General features: G+C 40.7%; 1 protein-coding gene across 14 annotated transcripts in view; it reads right to left on the bottom strand.

Moving 5' to 3' along the window:
* LPP (LIM domain containing preferred translocation partner in lipoma) overlaps positions 1-16,376 on the bottom strand; it is a 701,187-nt gene that overhangs the window by 310,524 nt on the left and 374,287 nt on the right. Inside the window, exons 1-2 of one of the 14 annotated variants that reach the window (XM_067738398.1) lie at positions 10,685-10,869; positions 10,148-10,187 (exon numbers count right to left, since the gene is read on the bottom strand). The exons of 12 other annotated variants lie outside the window; for them this stretch is intronic. The gene's annotated coding sequence lies outside the window, so the exon portion shown is untranslated. Of the gene's footprint in view, positions 1-10,147; positions 10,188-10,684; positions 10,870-16,376 lie in introns of those variants that run through there. One more of the 14 variants, XM_067738396.1, reaches the window with a different exon arrangement.

Genomic DNA, 16,376 nt, shown 5'->3' with positions numbered 1-16,376 from the left:
ATAAGTTTATTTTTATTCTCCCACCACCCCCTTTTTTTGGTAAGTGATCAGTGACTACAAGGCACAGGAAATACATTTCACTGAATGATTTTCTAAAATCAAAACTCCATCTGGGCTGGAACTGAGACAGACTTAGGGATGATCATTTATAACGTTAATACCAGCTACAACAAGCCATTCAAAGATGATCAGAGTGAGGAGGGGGTCTCCATCTTTTCCTGAAAGTACTTTCCAGGCTGAACCTTGGCCACCACACTGTCTAGTGTGCCAGGTGGAAGAGCACACAGGCAGCTGGTGATCGCGTTGTGACTCAGTGCACCTTGGGGAGGGGGGCCACAGGAGGAACTCACTCAGAATTGTAGAACACGAGTCTCAACTAGCAAGTACTAAATGTGGTCTCCTTAGTTGGACAGATCAAATTGAAAAAGAAAAAGGTGAGAGGATAGACTACTAAAATCAGTCTCCTTAAGTGAGAAATAATATTTCCCCTTAAAAAATTCAGAGAGACACACAAACAGTTGCTCCCTTCACTCTGGATTAAGTTCATAGCATAATAACTAAAATGAACAGTATCACATGGACTGACAAGGTAAACACTACACAAAGAAAAAAGCATAAGTAGAGTAGGGTGGTCCCGTAGCAGATCTCTGTAGAGAAAAAGTAAAGTGTATAAGCTTTAGTTATTGGGACCCAAACTCCTGGCTGCTGCAAAGTTAATAAACCAAGATCTTGCAAACTTGAAAAGAAAGGAAAAGAAATCATCATGGCCACTGAGAACCATAAAGGGCACTCAACTTGGACGAGTGCTACTAGAATCACCAGACTTGCGTTTAAGTGTTCTGTTCTCTCTCATCAGGGTGGTTGGGAAGGAAAGTCTATTCATTAAAGACTGAACTTAGTGCTAAAAATCATAGCTCTACTTTTGTTTTGAGATAGGTTCAATACCACAATGATATGTGGATACAAGGACAAGACATCTCCTCTCAAAACACATTCTATTTTTCTAACACACTATATTTAAGATCAGTATTGTTTCAGTTTCTATTCCGAAAGGTGCTAAAAAGGTGCTGGGCAGGGACAAAAGAAAGAAAGAAAAAGGGATGGAGGGGGAGATTAGATAGATTAATAGACTGATAGAAAGAAGAGGGAGAGAAGAGGGAAAAGGGAGGGAGAGAGGAGGGAAGAAAAAAGTAATGGTTTAAAAATTTTCCCCTGTAGATGTTTACTGTTAAAGGGTGTTTTACTTTGCTAAAATACTGTATGCGTGTGTATATACATACATACACATATTTATACAAATTTATGAAATGAGACATTATATACACATTTACCAAAACATTTATATAAATTACACTATACCTGTAAAACAAAAGTAAAGTACGTTAAGTATAGAAACTTTAAAAATACGTAGAATATAAGAAAGAAGTCTTATCTCCTATGACCCCAGAAATAACTGTTAGTGTATTTATCACTTTAAACGTTGTAAAATATGCATAGGTACTTGTATGTGTATGAAAATATATGTATGTCACAATCCAAGTAATACACAGATTCCTATCTAATTAAGAGGAAATATAATAGATGTGGAAGTATCAAGGGTGTTATTTCTCATTTCACATGGAGTAAATTAGAGAAGAATCTGCTGTCAGGGAAATAAAAACAGAGTCAGGATTTTAAAATCTAAGTCCCTACAGTTATACATAAGGAATATCAAAGATACTCTCAGACTGTTTTACACAACTAGAAAGTATTGCGATTAAGAGAGAGGTGAATGTGAAAGATAGCTGGTAATCACAAGAGTGACACTACTACCGCCCAGGAGATTACCTCTTTGCAGTGGAGAAAATGCTTCTCACTCATTTCTTCACAACCCAACATACTTATCCAATATTATTATTGTTCCATTGTTTTCATGGGGAAATGAGGCCTGAAGACATCAATCAGAGTAGTTAAGGTCACTAAGCCAGTAAATGCGGGAGCCAGGACTTCAGTGAACGTCTTTAATTACTGACAGGTAGAAAAGCTAACACAGAATGTAGAATGTTTTACGAAGACGCATAATTCTCTTCACCATTTTGAAGTTCTGCTTCTGGAAATCTGCTCCCTGGTGACAGAGTGAGTCATGGGAATATCCCTTCTCCAGGGGTACACAGTAAGATGCGGCCCCCTCTCCTTCCCTGGTTATTATCCTTCTCGACAGGATATGCCAACACTCTTTTCAAGACAAAAATAGTTCTGGCATTAGAACTTCAAGAACTCAGATTCAGTGTTTTTAATCCTTGTTTTGTTTTCTGAGATAAGAAGATTGACCTTGACACAGTATGGTATAAAGAAAACACCGGACTCCAAGTTAGGAACTTGTGCTCAAAACTCACCATCATAACCTCACAACCCTGCAAATGAGCAAACCATCTCTTCCAGCTTCTCCTTTACCTCCTCTAGAAAACAGAGCTAATAATAGAGCTGATGAAATTCACTGAAGTAATAGGTAGTACACCTGACATAGTGCGTGATACATGCAAGGAAGTAACCCAACATCCCACCAGCCTACCAGTTACCATCTCAGGGAGCTGACAGCCCACTAGCATAAAGAACATCACTTCCTCCAACCTCGTGTCCCCGGGGTAAGCACTGACTATCTTCAATTCTATGTAAATTCTGTGTATTTAAAGGAAACTCACCAATCAAATCACTGTGAACCAAAGCAAATTCTTTGCGCATCAGAAGTCTGTAAAGGGCCAAAGAATATCGAAGAGCTGCATCTTTTCCTGAACCAAGTCTGGATATAAACCAATAGGCTGAAGTGGGATAAGAACCACACAAACAGATGACCATGAGCCTTGGCCATTCAGATCAGAGCCCTAAATCAGCAGACTGTGGTGGGGTGGGCGTGGCTACTCAAAGGGCAGGCAGAATCCAGTCAGGCTTTTTCCATGCCCTTCCATGCTCTCCAGCCACTGCTGAAAGCCAATGGTCCAAAAAGACAATCCTAGTGTAACTCTCAAGTCCAATGAATCACCCAAAGGAGCATTTTTTTGTTTGTTTGGTGGAGTGAAAGAATGATTCCCAGTGGCCCTAAGAGGCAAGAACAACTGGTGAGAACCCATTTCTTAGCACCCTTCCAGCAAGAAGTCCACCGTCATCAGAACGCTAATTTAATAAAACCGGAACGGTGGTGCTATAATTGGATTGCCTTTCTAGCTAGTGGGTTTCCAGGGTAACCGTGTTCTTGACATAGATGAAATGCACCTAGTAGCACAAAGATTAAGGGTTTGGCAAGAGTCAGTGTCAAACAAGAGGTCAAGGGTTCAGGCTGAAGAGAGCTAGCTATCCCGAAAGCAAATTAGTGAAAGTGGTCTAGATTCAAAATCCCAGCCCTGCCACGTCCCAGCTGAATTCCAAAAAAAACAAAACAAAAACAAACAAACAAACAAAAAACCTTTAACTTCTCTAGGCTTTGTTTCCTCATCTGTAAGATGAGCATAATCAAGGCATCTGTCTCATAGGGTTGTTACAAGGATAAAACAGGGAACTTAAAACAATAATTGGTACATTTTAAACTCTAAGTAATGTTAAAAAAAAAAAAAAGCTATGACAGATGTCTCTAAACCTAGATATTCAGAGGCCTGAAAAACTAGAACAGTAATTTTTGTTCTTTTCAGTTTAGTGCTTTGGAGGGAAAGACCCTGAAAGCTTCCCAAAGGAGCCTGGAATGGCTTAAATCCACGTTGCCTTAAGGTCGTGCTCATGTTTATTCCTGCCTCCAAGGCTCTGACTTCTGGGAATATGCTGCCATGTCAGAGGCAATCCGGCAAGTCTTAATTGAGGAGGGACACAGCTTTTCAGGCCACAAATTCAGGATCGGGAAATCTCCCTTGCTTAAGGGGTAGCAGCTAACAGGAATGGCTCATAGCCATAAATACAGCAGCCAACTTAGCACGCTCCCCCCTCAGGGGAGAGACTCAGCTGCTGTAAAAGTAACACTTATGAAGAAAAAGGGAAAAGGGAAATTTTCCTTTTGAATGAAAGAATGCATTTCCGGGGGGGGGGCGGGAGGAGGCCACATACCTTCCTTTGTGTCTGTTACAGTTAGAACAGGTATCTGAAGGTGAAAACCTAGAATTAAGTTCAGCTGTAAAACCTATCATGCTGGGACCCCCACCCCCACCCCACCCACCCACACCACAGGAAGTGAAGCTGGCAAAGGAGAAAGAGAGCCACTAATAAACGTCTGTTCTCACACTCGCAAACTTCCAGGCAACCGACAGCGAAGCGCCGACGAAGATGAAGTTTGAGAGAGAGAACATGTACGCACAAAAAAAGTTTCTGTTGTCCTCAGATTAAATGCTGAGGCAGGAAGAGATACTATTCTTGAATCAAGTGAGAAAAGATGGTAAAGTGTGATATTAAAATGCAGCACACTGGAATAAGTTTGCCTCTATAAAAACTGTTCTGTATGTGATTTAAATTAATGCCTATATTTGTGGGAGATAAAATTAAAATGAAGATAAATGGTGCCAACACATAACGTGTTTGCTGGAGCAATAAATAAGGCAGTGAAAGGTACTTTACATTTCAGTCACATCTATCCGAGCGGGCAGCTCACAGCATTTGAGGAACCTTTGTTAATTGAATGTTATAAAAGATTTGTGAGGCCCCCGGATGGTTAGTGTATGCGTCTTTCAAAGAGACAGGGAGGTTCAATGACCCAGCGTCTTCTGGACGCCGCTCATTGGCAAGCCCAGGGCGGTCAGGCAGTGTGCTTTCTAGCTCAGCGGATTCTCTGCCTGACGGTAGGGCCCAGGACACAGAGCTCCTTTGCCCCGCCCCATAACAGACATCAGATGTCCAGCTCTCTGTTTATTGACTATCTCAGTGGTGGATAAGACTGCAGTTTTAGCTGGGAAGAAAGGCAATAATTTTGACGTACATTAACAACAGATCTCTCCTCTCCCCACTTACCTTTCAAGACTGTCCCATGAAGGATTAAATACTGTCACATCATTTACCCTCAGCTTGCAAACTTGTCCATTGAGTGATGCCCTGTCTTCAGATCAACCTCTTCGATCCCGTCCTCCCCCACGTCCTCACTAAGCCTGCCCAGCACAAAGCTGCCAACTAGTCACCGGCTTTCTGTTTCGTGAGTCCTGTTCTCTGAGTCCCACAAACCCAAGGAACTCAGTCTATGTTCAAAGGTCTACTTGATAGGTGGCCAGATTAACTTACGAAGCTAAGTCAAGCAGGACTGGGCGAGCACTGACACTTGTGTATGGATAACTGATGATTTGGTATACTGGGTTCACTATAATCTTCTATTTTTACATATGTTTGAAATTCCCAAATAGAAAAGTTCAAATAAGTCAAAGAGGGAACATTCACAGCAACCCTGGCGGCCCATTTACTGGGACAACACTCCTCTCCTGAGCTACTAGGGGAAGTGTGCTGGTCAAGGAGGATCCCTGGCTTCTGAAGATGAGGTTGCAAAAGAAACAGGGGAGTCACCTTTTGTGCAGGTCATTTTAGGATTCAGGTGAAATTTTAGGGAGCCTTAGGGATCACTCAGTCCACTCTCTTGTTTTTCAGAAAAGAAGAAATCTCAACTGTATCTTCCTTTTACAGTTTAAAAAGATACATTCAATTCCATCAGTGCAATAGATCCTGCAACAGCCCTGCTCTGTCTGTTCTGCACAGGTTAATCTACCGCTTTTCTGCTTCGGTTTCCCACCTGTCCAATGGCGATCATGAGCATATCTGCTTCACAAGGGCTAAAGGACTCCACACCTGGAAAGCACTTACAATGCAACAGTTCCTGGTATATAGGAACCATTATTATTATTATTTTTGCAAACTTTGTGGTAGTCATCACTGCTACTTTCCAACTCTGCTTTCTGGCACCCTTATGGCTAGATGGAGCCATATGAAGGGTTTTGCCTGACAAGCTGTGAGTAAAGTCCACATGTGTTACTTATAGGCCAGAGCATGCAATTGCCAGGTAAAGACCCTCAGAGATCTTTTATTCTGGGATGGGGGCCAGCAGTGTTTGAGATAGTGGCTATTCCATCAGCCTGCAAAGAAGTTGTGACCCACAATGAACAAGTAACAGAAGCAAAAAATAAGTTTTTTTTTTTTTTTTTTTGCGGTACGCGGGCCTCTCACTGTTGTGGCCTCTCCGGTGGGGAGCACAGGCTCCGGATGCGCAGGCTCAGTGGCCATGGCTCACGGGCCCAGCCGCTCCGCGGCATGTGGGATCCTCCCGGACCGGGTCACGAACCCGTGTCCCCTGAATCAGCAGGCGGACTCTCAACCACTGCGCCACCAGGGAAGCACTCTTTTCTTTTCTTTTTTTTTTTTTTTTTTTTTTTCCGGTAGGCGGGCCTCTCACTGCTGTGGCTTCTCCCGTTGCGGAGCACAGGCTCCGGACGCGCAGGCTCAGCGGCCATGGCTCACGGGCCCAGCCGCTCCGCGGCATGTGGGATCTTCCCGGACCGGGGCAGGAACCCATGTCCCCTGCATCGTCAGGTGGACTCTCAACCCCTGCACCACCAGGGAAGCCCCAAGCTTTTGTTTTAAGCACTAAGATCTGGAGAATATTTGTTAGCACAGCATTGCCTGAACTATCCTGACTGATACTTCTTACTATGGTTTACAAAATGCTTTCACTTCTATTATTCAACTTAACTCTCATAAGCAAGAGAAAAGGGCAGTATGCAGGTATTTAGAAGATGTGACTTCAGCCCAAGTTAGTGCAGTATCCACTGAATGAATGTAGGCAAGTCTTACTGATATAGCTGCAAGTCAAGTTCTCTAGACTTTAGGTAAATCCAAGGTATTCTTTCAACACACTTGACTCAGAATCAAAGGCCTTAGGACTGTTAACTTTGACAATGTACCTACCCACATTAACCTCAACCCAAATACTAATTACAACTGCTAGCATTTTCTGAGTGCTTACTACAAGGTCCCATCAAAAAAGGTGAAACTAATTATAAAATGCACCAGTAGTTATTGCACCACTAGAAACAAAAATACTGTGACTTAAATTATGACAGTGTTTTATTATTAGAATTGTTGTTATATGTTATTGAAAGAAATGTTTTAAAATTATTTAGACAGTTTTTTAAAAAATCTGTCACTCCATTGCATATATACAAAAATATATAATACATGTGAAACAAATCGAAGCATTCCAAAAACTTCTTCATATTCAGAGTTCAACCCTTTGAATCACTTTTCAACGGAAAATCATGGAAGTTTTATGCTTTTTCCCATAATACTGTTCACTGGGCCACCCATAACAATGATAAAAGAGGGTTCCATTATCACCCGCAGGATTTTCTTCCAAACAAGTGTTGATGTGCATTTGCAACAATGACAACTATGTCATTGCTAATTATTCACCAACAGTAATTAGTCAGCAATGGTTCAGGATGTGAATATGGGTTGTAGAATTGACAAAATATAAGTATGTGAGCGACACAGTGCTTTACTGATCTAGGTGTATTACTCCTCATAACAGCTGCATGAAGTGGGCACTGTATTATTATAGCCATTTTGCAATCAGGAACTGAGAGGCATGGAGTTACTACCTTGCCTGCTGAACTTCACACAGCTAGTAAGTGGAGGATTCGGAGTGTTGCATCTAAGGTCGCTCCCATCTTTCGAGTAACTACTCTTAGCCACTATGTGGTACAGCTTCTCATTACAGCAATCAGATCAGCACTTTTTTTGGGGGGGGGGGTGTATGGGGTGGAGAGTGGAGGCACAAGAATTACAAACTCAAAGTAAGTGCTCACTGTCTCTTAAAGTTTACACATTGGTCTGTTTTGTTTAAAGCAAACCGAAGGGGCTTTGGGGCTTCCCTGGTGGCGCAGTGGTTAAGAATCCTCCTGCCAAGGCAGGAGACACGGGTACGAGCCCTGGTCCGGGAAGATCCCACATGCTGCGGAGCAGCTAAGCCTGTGCATCACAACTACCGAGCCTGTGCTCTAGAGCCCGTGAGCCACAACTACTGAGCCTGTGCCACAACTACTGAGCCCACGTGCCACAACTACTGAAGCCGCACGCGCCTAGAGCCTGTGCTCCACAACAAGAGAAGCCACTGCGATGAGAAGCCCGTGCACCATAACGAAGAGCAGCCCCCGCTCACCGCAACTAGAGAAAGCCCGCACACAGCCCAAGGCAGCCAGAAAGAAAGGAAGGAAGGAAGGAAGGGAGAGAGAGAGGGAGGGAGGGAGAGAGAGAGGGAGGGAGGGAGAGAGAGAGGGAGGGAGAGAGGGAGGGAGGGAGGGAGAGAGAGAAATGAAAGAAAGAAAGCCAAAGAAAAACTGACCCTTGTATTACTGCCAACTCTTTTTTATATACTAAATGGACAATTTAGCAGATGTCTTGGCCTCCTTTTGGTTATCTTCAAAGAATTATAGAAAAAACCCTGCATGCAGTTCTATCTTTTTAAAATATTGGGATGTATGTGCAGTGAACACAGATATATAACATCTATACCTACACAGACATACACGCTGTAGCTCTTAAAACACATTTTAATCGCATTTACTTTTACTAGTGTCTATGTTTCTACACGGATATTATCTTTGGATAGGCAAAGCAATCACCACTATTGGATATTTGAAGACCAAATGTGTGCTTGATCCTTACAGAGCATGAAATTAGACTTAGTCTATGCCCAGGGTGGGGGCAATCTTACTGAACAAGTATAACAGTTGATTTTTTTTCAGCAGTTCTTTGTCTCTTCTCCTTGAAAAAGGACAGTTAGCACAACGGAACAGTTACTTAGGAGGTACCATACAAAGCTTTGAGTGTAGCTCTTTATCAAATGAGTATTATAACTTGCTATAATTCTTCCTCCTGATTACATACAGTAACTACTTCATTCTCCAAATAATATCTTATACTTTCTTTTTTTTAGAAGTTGGTTAAATTGCTTAGGAAGAGAATATTAGGCTCAGTTACTTTGAAGGGTTATACAGTGGGAGTGACTGTATAATTATCTCTACCGGGCTCTCACCCACTATACAATGTTGTCTACTATATCTACTGCTTTCCTGTTGGGAACTCCAGTTAATCCTAACTAACTAGCACAGAGGAAAATGAGGCAAGAGGATTTTATTTTTAACTTGGGACTGAGAAAATAAGAAAAAGAAATGCTAAGATTGATGAAATCTGGTGCATTTGCAATTTTTATTTTAAGCCATTTTAGATATATGAGCTACCAAATAGGTACAGTAATTCAGGCCGAACAGTTACTTATGTAGCAGTGTCCTATCCAGTACTCTCTGCCTGAGACCAATTGTCCTTTAAGCTACTGCACAGCTGGGCTATTTTATGTCTGGCAATTACTACTCTATTCTGGATGGGGAGTTTTATTTTATTTAACATTGATGTGGATTTTATCCTCAAAATGCCAAGCAGTCCAAATGCTTCATACATACTAGATTTTTATAAACAATTCAATGGCTTCCAGCAGAAAGAAGTTTAACACAAGTCCTTCAACAAATACATCGAGACTTCTAGACGAATTCCATTCCCCAGTGTTGTTCAATGATGTGTCTATTTATGTGTCGGCATCTCCAAAAGACAAATGAACTCGAGTGTGGAGCCTGGAGCAGTCTTACTCATGTACATATGACTAATGACTGACACAGGGCTGGCACTTTTACACTTCTCTGCCCTAAATTAAGAACAGAGAACATTACTTTCATGCAGATGTTAGAAATTAGAAGTTCAAACTATGTTATACTCCTGAGTTACTGAGTAAGCCTATCAGATTGCTACTATTCAAAACAAACTGTCACTAAAGTGAAATCACATTCATTTAAAGACTGATGACCACTAAAGCAGATTGGAGGTTCCATAGGGTTAGAGGTGAGAGTAGAGAGTGACTACAAACTGGTATGAGGTTTCTTTTCAGGATGGAAGAAAAGTTCTAAAATTAGACAGGGGTAATGATTGCAAAATCACTGAATTATTGAGTTGTAAAAAGGACAAAACAAACAAACAAAACTGCCCCCAAAGTCCTCCTCACCAACACAATTACTCTTAGTATTTCTGACTATGCATTCAGCTGTCAATTCTTATAATTAGGCTTAGTAGCTAGACTGTTTTTGGCTCAAACACCAGCTCTTCCACTTACTAGTTCCAGGTTTCACCTCTCTAGGCCACGATCTCCTCATCTATAAAATAGGGGGAAATGATAGGCTTCCTCATTGGGCTTTTGTAAGGATCAAGTGAATTAATACATGGAAGTGACAGTACATTTTCAATGAATGTTGGTTAACATTTCCATATCTCTTGTTTAATTATAATTTCCTAATATTAGAAATTATTGAACATTGGTGCAAAGGGTAATTGAATTTTATATAAAATGTTAACTAGAAAAACCATAGAGTTGACATACTCCTAAGTTTCATTTACAACCCTGGGCTCCTCTGATTCAAGTATAGCCAGAGTTATCTCAGAAGATTAGAAGCATACTTCTGATTTCTTTTCTCAAATCTTCAATGTTCTAGTCTTCTCTCAAACTGTGGTCCCTACCCTCCACCCCCAGCTGCCTACAGGATGAAGAGCACAATGTACAAATTCATTGCACTGCACAGAATCCATCTATAAGCTGCCCTTCAACCCTCACCAAAGTACTGTTTTGGCTCTGTTCTTTCTCTGTTTCACTTACCTCATCTTCCAAGCCCTTCAAATTCCTTACCCGGCTGAAAACACCATTGTTTTACACACATTTACTTCTACAATTGTAGTTCCTTCTGCCTGGACTAACTGTAGACTGCCTCAACAACCTCCTAGACATCCTCTGTGACTCAACTCAAATGTCACATCCTCTAGCTGACCTCATCCTCCTCTGTGACCTCACAGTAAGACATACTGTGAAGGCACACATTGACGGACTCTCTGACCTTCAGACCCAGCAGAAACTGTCCTTCCCACACTGTCCCCCATGCTCTAACTCTACTGAACTGTCATGGGTTACCTATGCCTCACCTCTGTGCGGTGGCACGTTTCTTTCCTCCTCCCTAAAAATTCTCCCTTCTCTTTTGTCCCCAGTCATCAACCTAGCAAACTCTTAACAGGCTTCTCAGATTCTGTTTAGAGACCACAACCTCTCAGAAACCTCCCCAGGTCTCCCAAGAGTGGGTTTTCTTTGTCTCTCTGATGTATTCCCCCCGAGTACCCTTTGCTGACACCAAATGTTGGTCTTTAACACCATACTGAAGAGTCTATTAAACAGACCCCCAGACGTAGAAAACTTATGGTTACCAAAGGGGAAAAAGGGGTGGGGAGGAATAAATTAGGGGTTTGGGATTAATACATACACACTACTATATATAACATTGATAACCAAAAAGCACAGGGAACTATACTCAATATTCTGTAATAACCTGTAAGGGGAAAGGATCTGAAAAAAATAGATATATATATATGTATGTATAAATGAATCACTTTGCTGTTACCCCTGAAACTAACAAACACTGTAGATGAACTATACTTCAATAAAAAAAAATAAAATAAAACAAAAGATTCTGTTGATGGACATTTTGTGAGAGGCTAGGTTTTGTAGAACTACTGTCAGTCTCTCTAACCTCAGCACCTAAACAGTCCCTGGTACATAGCAGATGCTCATAAAATAATTGTTGAGTAAATATATAATCATCTCCTTTAAAAATAATTTCAGTCAGGGCTTCCCTGGTGGTGCAGTGGTGGAGAGTCCGCCTGCCGATGCAGGGGACACGGGTTCGTGCCCCGGTCCGGGAAGATCCCACATGCCGCGGAGCGGCTGGGCCCGTGAGCCATGGCCGCTGAGCCTGCGCGTCCGGAGCCAGCGCTCCGCAACGGGAGAGGCCACAGCAGTGAGAGGCCCGCATAACGCAAAAAAAAAAAAAAAAAAAAAAAATTCAGTCAGTGAATTGTACGGTAAATGAATAACATATCAAAAAAATCTGTTGTAAAAAAACTCTGAGTTACCAATCCGTAATTTTCACTATAGTTTAACCTCTCAGTTGCTGGACAAAGGTCTTATATGCTTGCATCCCTATTGTGGAGCCGGGTACCTATAAGATGATCAATTATATTTAATTTCATGATTTAATAAAAATGAAAATGTTAGCTAGATTCTAAGCTACTGAACCACTTTCTACAAATACCCAATTTATATGCTGTTTCTAAGTAAATTAATAGTGATATCACACATCATACAGCTAGAAAACTCATTTATTTCAACATCCACATTTTATAAATAAGGAATCAGGTGAAACAAAAGAAGCAAATTACCCAAGATCACGTGGATAGGATCCCAAAAGAATGCTTCCTCCAAAATCACTATCATTAATGGTGTCTGACTTAGAAAGATGCATGTCACTGTTGAAGTCAGATCGAGAGTTATGAGTGTAGACTATGCAAGGACCTAATACTGGTGCTAAAAGCTATTTTTAGAAATAACAGATCACCCATTTTTATATATGATCAGATTAAACAGGTGTTGATAATCATGAAAAGAGGAATAAATAAACTCTTCACGGCCTAGGTCTTTCATTTACCTGTTGTGTGTCTTGGCTTGACATGAGTCATTATTTGATGGTCTATTTCAAGACAGAATTGATATTTCGAAACAGCTGATACCAAGAGAGGCAATACCAAAGAACCACAGAAGTGGGGGAAAAAAACTCACTAATGATTTCTTTTATAGAACAATTCCATACACTGTGAAAAGTTACCACTTACAGATCTGTAGTATCGGAAACTTCCACTTGGAAGAGTGTAGGCTTTTAAAAACTCTCCAAAAAAAAAAAAGAACAAAAACCTCCAAAACTGACACCTAGGCGTACATATGTCTGGCAACTAGATATCACTAGCACTGTACAACATTAGAAAACTAACTAGGGAAAATCATTTCATAGCTTGCTCTTCAGTGTACTCATCTAGAAAAGAGGATAAAACAACCCATGTGCTTATATCCCTCCCTAGAATATAAGAACTTCCCTAAAGCACTAAAAAAATATAAGCTTAGGGCTTCCCTGGTGGCGCAGTGGTTGAGAGTCTGCCTGCCGATGCAGGGGACACGGGTTCGTGCCCCGGTCTGGGAAGATCCCACATGCCGCGGAGCGGCTAGGCCCGTGAGCCATGACCGCTGAGCCTGCGCGTCCGGAGCCTGTGCTCTGCAACGGGAGAGGCCACGACAGTGAGAGGCCCGCGTACAGCAAAAAAAAAAAAAAAAGCTTATAAGGTATGGTGAAGAATACCCAAATCCTTTATTCCTGAGAGACAAAACTCAGCATCTTCTATGAAGCCTAAAATCACAGCCACCTTAGGACTGTAAGCATCTATCCCCCCTGGTCCACCTGACCCATTCCATGTCCTTAAAAGATTCAAGCTCATTTCTGTCTCAGGAGCGTGCATTGTTCTGCAAGTGCAAGTTCTCAACTTGACATTGAGTTGTCACTTCAGAAGTCAACTCCTCAGAGAAGCATTGCCTGACCTTCTCAGCAAGCATCCATTCAGACACTCCAATTTGTACTTTGTTTCCTGTTTCACTGTCTAAATTTGTTTACTGACTCGTTGTTTATGTCTTACTTTCCTCTCGCCTCTCTTCGGCATTTAAGGTCAGAGAAAAAAACAACAACCTCATCTGCCTTAGTTATCTCTCATCCTCAGTACCCAGAGTTTATACTATGCAGTAAGACTCAATAAAGGTGAGATAAATGTAGCATAAATAAAACAACCTAAGTTCACGGCCTAGGTCTTTCACTTACCAGTTATTTGATCTCTGGAAAATATTCCTGGCTCTATTTATTAAAATAAAGATCAGGAATCATAAGTATATCTGCCTCATGGTGTAGAAGTCAATAAGATTAGGTACAAATGTCCTACAAACCACAAATATGGCATTCAGACAATGATAACAGTATCGCTCTGGAAGACCTATTATGGGCCAGGCTCTGTTCTAATAAGCACTTTACACATGCAATATGATGCGTTTGATAGTAACACGCATTACTATTTTTTTTTACTGGTTTCTATTTAATCTATAAAACAATGAAATCTTATCAAATCAATCACAGCGTGCATATCAATCTCAAAGAAATTAAACCATGGGGAAAAAAAGGTGCTTCATAAAATGGAAGGAATATAATTTTATACATTTAATGCTTTAACAATCCTATGAGATGTCCTATTATCATCCACATTTTCCAGATGTGAAAACCGAGGCACAGAGAGGTTAAGTAGCTTGTTTAAGGTTACACAATGAGTTTTAATGATGATAAGACAAGAAGGAGGACTCGTGAAACTCTGTGGCTTCAGCTCTCCATAAAATATCAAGAATTAGATTTGTTTTTTTTTTTTTTTTTTGCGGTACGCGGGCCTCTCACTGTTGTGGCCTCTCCCGTTGCGGAGCACAGGCTCCAGACGCACAGGCTCAGTAGTTGTGGCTCACGGGCCCAGCCACTCCGCGGCATGTGGGATCTTCCCAGACCGGGGCATGAACCCGTGTCCCCTGCATCGGCAGGTGGACTCTCAACCACTGCGCCACCAGGGAAGCCCTGCTTTTTTTAATAATACAATTCAACCAGGAAATTTTCCTCACCAAAGTGTAGGATGTACAAAATTCTAACAATTCTCATGGCAAAGTATTATGAAAATAAAAGTAGAAAGATACCAGTTTTAAATACTGAACTCCACTTTCTTAATTTGCATCCTCTTTGCATTTATATAACTCAATTCTTACCAGACCAATTTGTACTCGTTTAGATTTTGCTTTTAAGTTTCCTTAATCCTTTCATTGATCTGTTTTCTGTATTCGTAAAGATATGGGCAGCTGTTCTGGAGATGACAGTCTATTTGGGTTTAGATCTAATTTCTGCCCTTCACTCTCCACGCTTTTTGCTCTGAGCTTAGTAGGCATTAAATAAATGTTGCTGACTAATTAAAAGCAAAAAAGAGATCTGATTTGGGATATTAAAAAAAAAAAAAACGCAACTCAAGCAAATATTATCGTGAGCTTCCCAAATACGATTAGTGGCAATATTAGTGCAATTTACGTAAAGAGAGATCATGGCTTTTTGAACTAAACAGAAAAATCCTGGGGTGTGGTATGTATGGAGGGGGGAGTCAAAAGCAACACATAACAACACTTCAGAGATGTGACTGTAATATTACCAAGACTTGATCATTGTTCTTAGTCTGATCATAGTTGAGATTAAAAAAAAAAAATCTCAGTTGTTTGGTGAGGTTATAAGAGTAGCTAATGAAGCTAATGTATGAAATATGACCCAGCTTTTAAAGAGCACAGTCCCCATCAATGCTCATTTTGAAAACAACATTCTTTTATATATAAAATCCCTCAAAGTACAGAAAAGTTGTTTGCCGAGTCCTGCTCCCACATACGAAAGTCAAGACGTAATATTCAAAATCACCTGTGAAATTCTAACATACATGTTAGGAAAAGCAGACAAGGTGTGAGCCCTTTTGTATTGCCTTATAATCAGTAAGGGAAGATCAAAAAGAAACACAGTTGTTAACTTCTGCAATTGTTCGTCATCAAAGATCTTGGCTAGTTGAAAAGTTACCGAGAACATAAAATTAAACCTTATTAACCCATTTTTCTATCATATGAAAAGTTCTATTAACTACACTGTAAAAGCTTCCTTGCTCATACACAGGTTAAGAACTAGAGGCTGCTACAAAGTCATTTTGTCTCTAGATCCTGAATGACAGTACACAATCGCCCATCCACACCATCTCTTAGTGGCAGGTAGAGATGATTTGCATAGTCTGGCAAAGAGCTTTATCCACATGTGCAAAAATTTGAGAGTCTGTGAGTAAAGGAACTTATATACATTTTCCAATAATACGTGTTACTAACAATAACCTTGAGGTATAGTAAAAGTCCCTTTTGAGTCATCAAATACTGAATGCTTTCAATTATTTTAGTATCAAATATATCTTATTCTATTTGGTTCTTTCTTTCCCCACAATCCATAAGACACACAATATGCACCTGACAACATATTTATGAACAAATTAAAATTCTATTCAGCATCCAAAAAAAAAAAAACTACTAGAAATTTTAGCTTTGATTGGACAGAAGTGGAATGAGACCTTTTGGAAGTTGTCAAAGCTGTGATGCTATCTCACAATTGTTTTCTAAAGGGCTCATTGCTGTGCTAAATGTCTTTATCAGAAATCCGTAAAGTATGTGTGTATGTATTGCTAATTCATCCCTCTTAAGGAATATCGGCACTTTGAAGAAAGGTTTACTTGGACAGGAACTTACCTGCCCTATACTCACAGGTGTATACTCATAGGTGTGTTTGTATATGAAGAGGCCTCTGTGAGGAGCTGGACATTTCACATGATGG

This window comes from Pseudorca crassidens, chromosome 5 (genome assembly GCF_039906515.1).
Source record: "Pseudorca crassidens isolate mPseCra1 chromosome 5, mPseCra1.hap1, whole genome shotgun sequence".
Classification (NCBI taxonomy): Eukaryota; Metazoa; Chordata; class Mammalia; order Artiodactyla; family Delphinidae; genus Pseudorca; species Pseudorca crassidens.
Note: the sequence above shows the minus strand (reverse complement) of the source record. Positions and strands in the feature narration are given on the sequence as shown.